Here is a 6,856-nt window from a genome sequence, read left to right on the forward strand (position 1 = left end):
AGAGAGGTCCATAGGCATGTGTAGTCCAAAAGGGCCAGCGGAACAAAAAAAGATGAAGAATCCCTGAACAGATACCACATTTGCTGAAAGGGGGGTAACTAAGCTTCACCCCCCCCCCCCCCCAGAAAACCCCGGAGAAGCTGAATAGCTAGAGGAAAGCTTGGAACCTAAAGAACAAAGGATAGGGAGCACGGTAGAGGGTGGCCAGCCATGCAGCCATGGGCGAGCTATTTTACCTTCTGGTCTTGCTCCCCCCCCCCCCCCCCCCCGGTATTGCACAAGAAGAGTCACCACAAGCCTGGTGGGCATTTGGAGATCAACATCCACAAAAGAAGCCCAAGTGTCTGGTTTGGGCATATCGAGGCATCAAAACTTGCTGGAGTATGGACAGATTCAGAGCTAGGGTATCCACTTCTCCTCCTCTAAACCACCAGAGTCAGTGGATTATAATCCTAGGCCCATCCATGGTCAATTGTCATTCTCTGATGCCTGGAGTGCTGTGCCCTGGGACCCATTTCTCCCCTCTACCTACTCTCACCAGTAGGGGCACCAACCATGACTTGGCCTACACCCCCACATGATGCTAGTAGATGTTGCCAAAACCCTCCGGGGAACAAACCCTCACAGGCCAAAATATCTGGGCTCTTGAGGAACACAATCACTATAGGAAATAGATACACTGAGCATATGAAGCAAATTCATGTGATCAATGGATCTATAATTTAAAGAAAGCATAATATACATAAAGAGATAAAGGAAGGTTTTATTAATTTTATATAGGCTACTATAGAGTTGAAATCCCAGTAGGTAGCGAAGGCATGGCCACTATCAAGGGAAACAAGTTGGTCAGTAATTTGCTGTAAGTTCATGATGAAAACTAAAATATTGGTAAAGTTACTACTAGTTCTCAGAAGGGCTTGGCGTAGCAACAAACACATAAAGTTAGAATCAATCCTGAAGGGCCTTGAGAAAAATAAGGTTTGGTAAAGGGGGAAATTAAGACATTCAAGGCAAACAGAAATATAGATGAAAACATAAAGGCAGAACTGAAACAAACGCAGACTTGAAAAAAGCAAATAGATTCATCCGGCTTGAGCTAATGAAGTGTTAAGAAGAGTAAGGAGAAAAGAGAAAATCGACGTAGGCTGTGGAATAAAATATTAAGAAATTCACATTTTATATGCTAGACAAAAGGAAGCCACCAGGCTTCCAGTCTTACACAGGTAATTGAAAGATTTCGATTTTACTTTGATTTGGAGGAGGAAAAATACCTTAAAATCACACTCTCAGGCTTTCTTTTTAAATTTGCCCTCATTAATAACTTGACATCTTCTATGATATTCAAGTCTTGAGACATTACCAATTCTCCAATGAAAGACCTGGTAGGAAATACAGGTGTTTCAAGATTTCTGTGATAACATATTTGGATTTTTGTTACTCTTCTTAATAAATGTCAGTTTCCAGAAAAATCATCCTGAAAAAGGGTGCTTTTAGAATTTTTACAAAATCATTGACATACTAAAATGTCATGGTCAAGATGTTAGGCTTGACTAGTATTAATGCATTTTTGAAACTGAACATGAAAAAAGTATTCTTTGTCAGCCATTTAGATTATTTTCTCTGCTTGCTGAATAATTTCAGGAGTCTTCATTGTGAATTCTGAGGGTAAGATTAAAAATGTGGTTATGGTTGCCTTTTTTCTTATGGTTGCTTTTTAAAAGGCACAGTTGTATCATATCAATGAAAACTACATATTTTATGATATCTTCTAATCACCACACAATAAAAAGACCCAAATACTTACTCATTACTTTCCTTCATTCATTTTGTAGCATAACCTATAGACATACATTTTATACTGTGGTATTTCTGAGATTTGAGTCCTAAAGTTTCAGTTATCTGTTTGCTTATTTTCTAAACTGGGAATTTGATAAGAATTGGATGTTAAATAACTCAAGATCATTTTCTTGGGATAGGTTTTGTTTCATATAGGCCAGACAAATAACTTAGATATCAAGGAGTGCTGAAAGGCTTCCAACAAAAATATGGCAGTCTCTTCTTAATGCCCCTCTCCCCAGTTCCTCACTCCTGTGCCCAGAGTAAATCATTTTCAGCTTGTTGTCATTGTCTCCTCTGGAATTTGTATCAATATTTTAAAATAATATATACAGCCTTTTTCTCTTGATTCTGTGTAGCAACCAGAGTCTCCGTTGACAAGATCAGTGTCCTTCTAATTTCTGTTCCTTGCAATGTGAGGTATCTCCAAGATCTTTTTCTGTCCCTAATGTTTTGACATTTCACAATCACATAGGTTCTCCTCATGCATCGTTCTGGACTCATTTCCTCCGGTTTGGGGGAAAATATTCTTGTATTTCTCTCTCACCATTTTCTCTATTCTTCCCCCCACCCCCCGAATTCCTATTCATCACATATTGTCCCTCTATTTTTTTTTCTTCCTGATGTCATCTCTTTATTTTTGCTCAGTTTTGGGGGAGATTTCCTCATCTCTGTCTTCCCAGTGCTTCCACTGAGTTTATCATATTTACTCTCATATTTTAAATTTCCCTCTCCATTTCTTTTAATGGTATGCTGTTCTTGTTTTATTTGTGCAATATTTCTCTTATCTCTCTCCTGTTTTCTTTGAGATTTTGTGTTTTGTATTTTCCTTTTTTTTCCTGCCTATGTTTTCCCCTTGTTGCTTATTTCATTCTCTTTCTTTTATGTTGAAGTTTGTCCTCAAATCCCCAATTATCACTGGCTATTCTTCTGGGTTTAAGAATGAGGCACTAAGAAATCACCTTGCATCTGTCTGTGCAAGGATGAGGTTGTGTGCTAGTGGCTGTAATGCAGAGAAATGGAGACACCCACTAACTTTTTATTTGTAGACCCCCCCCCCCCCCATGTCCATATCAGCATGTCTTTCCTCTGGACTTGTTTCTTTCCTCCAAGGAAGGAGGTTCTAGTCTCCTGTTTTAGAGATGAGGTGATGACAGGGGAGGATAAATAACCTGATGCTCATCATTCAGGATGTTCCTATTCTCTTGGTGACACTGTTTTCAGTATGCCACCTTCTTCCACTGTCTGCCCTCTATGCTTGGGGTCCCCAGTCCAGAATCTCTGGTTTGGTTAATCTGGAAAATAAACATCCAGCTTCCCACTTCAATAGAATAAGGGAAGTACTCTGGCCCTATAGGATAAAAATGAAACTTTTTAGAAACTACCTCTGATTTCTAAGCCTCTCTCAGGTTCTGCAAAGCTCATCTGCTTGCTTATGGTTAGCACTGTTCACATGTGAACACACAGTCACTTGACCTTCCTCTCACCTGCTATGTCATCTATGATTTCTCTGTATTTTTCTATCTTCATATTCCATTTGAATTAAACATCTCCTAGTTTCATTAGTAATGGAATTTGTCTTTTGTTTCTTGTTCCTGTTATTGTTTGAGGATGATCTTTGAAGACACAAGGTCAAAATATACCTTTGTTAGGCAGCCTTGAGGTAAAAATCTCCTGGGCAGTGATCATTTTTGTGATATTAAGGACACATAAGTTTTAGATCAGCACTGTCCAATAAAAACGTTGAGATGATGAGAATATTTTATTCTGGCATTGTTTGATATGGTGACTACTAGCCACAGGTGGATATTAAATACTGAAATGTGGCTAAGGAACTGAATTTTTTATTTTATTTAGTTTTAATTAATTTCAACCTTTAACACCTAACTGTGGCTAGTGGCTACTATATTGGACAGTGCATTTGTAGATAGTAAATAAGTTGAGAAGCCAAACAAAGGCTCCAAACCAGATAGATGGCCATTTCCAATCTGGCTACAGATTTAGTCTTTTCTCACTCATAAATAATTAATGCAATTCCCAAAGTACTATAGTCTATACTTCTATAGTATTGTGGAAATTATTTTGTGCTGGAAGTTATATGTGTCACCTATCATATCTACAGAAAATGTCAAGAGTGCTCCAGTGAATATTCAATTATTTTTAAGAGATTTCAGGAGAAAAACTACCAGAAATGATTGACCACAAATGGTCCCCACCCCACTTAAGTATGAATGAACTCTCCTACTCTATGAATGTATTGGCTACGTGTTAATTAATTTTAAATGAAGATTTGCTAAAAAATTAGTAGTTTGAGAATAGTTAATATTAAGTCCTTTTACAACAATTATTCAAGAATCCTTTGTTCTCAGAGGTTCCTCTACATTCAATATCATAAGCATATCTAATTTATATACAGAAGGAATATTGTTTGTCATATATGTTTTAGCCAAGAGGCATATACCTAGAGCTTCCTAGTTATCAGAATATAAAATTTGAAAAAGAAAAAAACAACACAGCTCCATATTAAGCCCAAATGAACAGACTATTTCTGTGGGTTCTAATTCTCAAGTCAGTGAGTAGTGAGTTAGTTTCAGAAAATCATAAGCCATTAGAGTCCATATCCAGTCTGCTGAGTAACCCATGGTAGTTCCTGTGTCTGGAGCCGAACTCCAAGGAAACATAAGTAAAAATTGAAAACCAGATTCTATTATTTCTATCAGATTTCTCCATGGGATAACAAAGGGTGACCAGTGGTGAGAGAGCTAACCCAGAAAAGCCTTCTTCCCCTGGGAAACCCAGACTTGCAGTTTGTTGACGAGTAAACTAGAATAATGTTAATCTGGGATTTCTATCAGATGGATAGTCCCACCCTTGGAAGAGCATGAACAATTACTTTTTTATTTATAGGAAAAACTGATCCTCTGATGAGATTGTATCCATGGAATATATTGTTCCTCAGTAAAAATTTCTAGTCACAGTTGAGTTATTTACAATGATTGTTTTGATATAAAGGTAAACAAAAACACCTAGAATCCTCTTCCACCATCAGTACCAGTAGTGTTTTGATATGAGCCCATGTAATGTTTGTATCGAAGATGAGAGGCTGAGTTTCTGTGAGTTTGTACAATTGGGAATATTACTGAATACCTGAAAATTTTAACTACTGAATACCTGAAAATTCAATTGTGAAGAATAATAATTGGTTGGTCTAAATAAAGGTTTATGTCTAAATCCCAGCAAAATATGCCCTAAGCCTAGGTCCCTGTGCAGTGTATGTGATGTATAAATCAAACACACTTGTGAAACCCAAGTGTTCTCCGTGTACTGAAGGATACTAATGACTTTAATAAGAGTGAAACATTGTGCTTAAAGCAAACTGATTAACCTTGACAACAGAAGTGTAAACAAGAGTCTAATGAATATTAATTTTTTTTCTTTCCTGCATTAGCTGTAGCTGTTGACTGATTAGCTCTGACACCTACATGGTCAAATTAACAAGCACATTTGAAAGACATTTTCCATTGTTTCTAATATCAACAATATTTCTGAACTTTGGTAGGTTGTTAGTAGCAAATTGTCATCATTTTTGATAGAAATCTACTAGATTACCTTTAAAACAATCATATATATTAGCTGTAGAAGGTACATATCTTGAATGGATGAATATGGTTCCAATAATTTATAATGGGATTTCAGAAGCTAAACCAAAATCTAGTAGTGATTCCATTATTAGACTTACACATGAGCAGGATTACTTATCAGCAGCATTGATACAAGGTCAGGCTTGATGCATCCAGAGCTACCATATTGAACTAAGTGCCACTTCCCATTGTGCCCTTGCCATCTGTATGTAATGACATCAAAGGAGACAAGGCAGGAGCAGATGGCACCAATGGCATACAAGAGCAAAAGTCACACCCACAGCATGCTGCTGAGTAATGAAAGTGAGGTGACGCACAGGCAGAGAGCAGAAGGAAATTAAGAAAGGGTCATGGTGGTGCTATGGACTGCTTAGCTCCCACCATCATTACAAGAGCAGCATGCCCCACCCACTCCTGCCTCCTTCTTATGGAAAACGCTCTCCCACCACTCCCAGCATGTGCTTCTGGCAGGGGCTGTCATGTTTTTACAGGTTCCCAGTCTCCCTCACTGTAGGTGATTATCTCAGGAGGTCAGCACTTGACCTAGTCTAGACCCATTCTGCCCAGAATTTGAGCTAAGTCAAAAGAGGCATTCCTTCTCCAATGGTGGTGAGAAACAAGATGAAAATCAGAGAGCTGTCAGTAGTGATGTCTCCAGCTAAGAGGAGAAAAATAGTCTACAGTTAGAAAGAATGACAAAAACACCAACATGAAGTGGAGAGCAGACAGGACATAGTTGTAGTTGGGTTTCAGAGGAGAAAAATCTCTGAAATGAAAGACAGATGGAACTCGGACATAACTACTTCTGTCTCTCCCTACTTATGCAGGTAACGGTGTAGACTTTTAAAGGCCACGGTAAAAACTGTAGTATCCAACACTGGCAGCTACAGTCAAGACTGGCCAGAGCAGGACCTAGATCATTTGTTCCCCCTTTCCACACCTGTAAAAGAAGCCGGGCTGTTTTATCCTTGTAGCAAGTTAGGCACTTTTTCTACAATAAAGGAAACCATTTAGCTTATTTCTGACAATTTCTGCCCCTCCCCAAATTTCACTCCATTCAGAAAGCTTTATTCAGGACGCCTGAAGTATGTCCTTAATCCTTTTAAATCTAGCATAAATCAGAACACTATCATAAATTTATCCTTGGAGATCACAACTTTGGAGTGTTTGGGTTGTCATGTGTATAATTGGGTGATTTCTGTAGAGGGAATTGGAATGGGGGACAGAGACAATAGGCCAAGGGGACATTCATGCTGATTAAGTTGCTTTGTAGTGACGATACTATAATAATAATCTGTTAGATTCTTTTCTAAGTACTTCACACATATTCATTTAATTCTGGCAGCAACCCTAGGAAGTAACCACTAGAATTAAACTAT

This window comes from Felis catus, chromosome C2 (assembly GCF_018350175.1).
Source record: "Felis catus isolate Fca126 chromosome C2, F.catus_Fca126_mat1.0, whole genome shotgun sequence".
In the NCBI taxonomy this organism is placed as follows: domain Eukaryota; kingdom Metazoa; phylum Chordata; class Mammalia; order Carnivora; family Felidae; genus Felis; species Felis catus.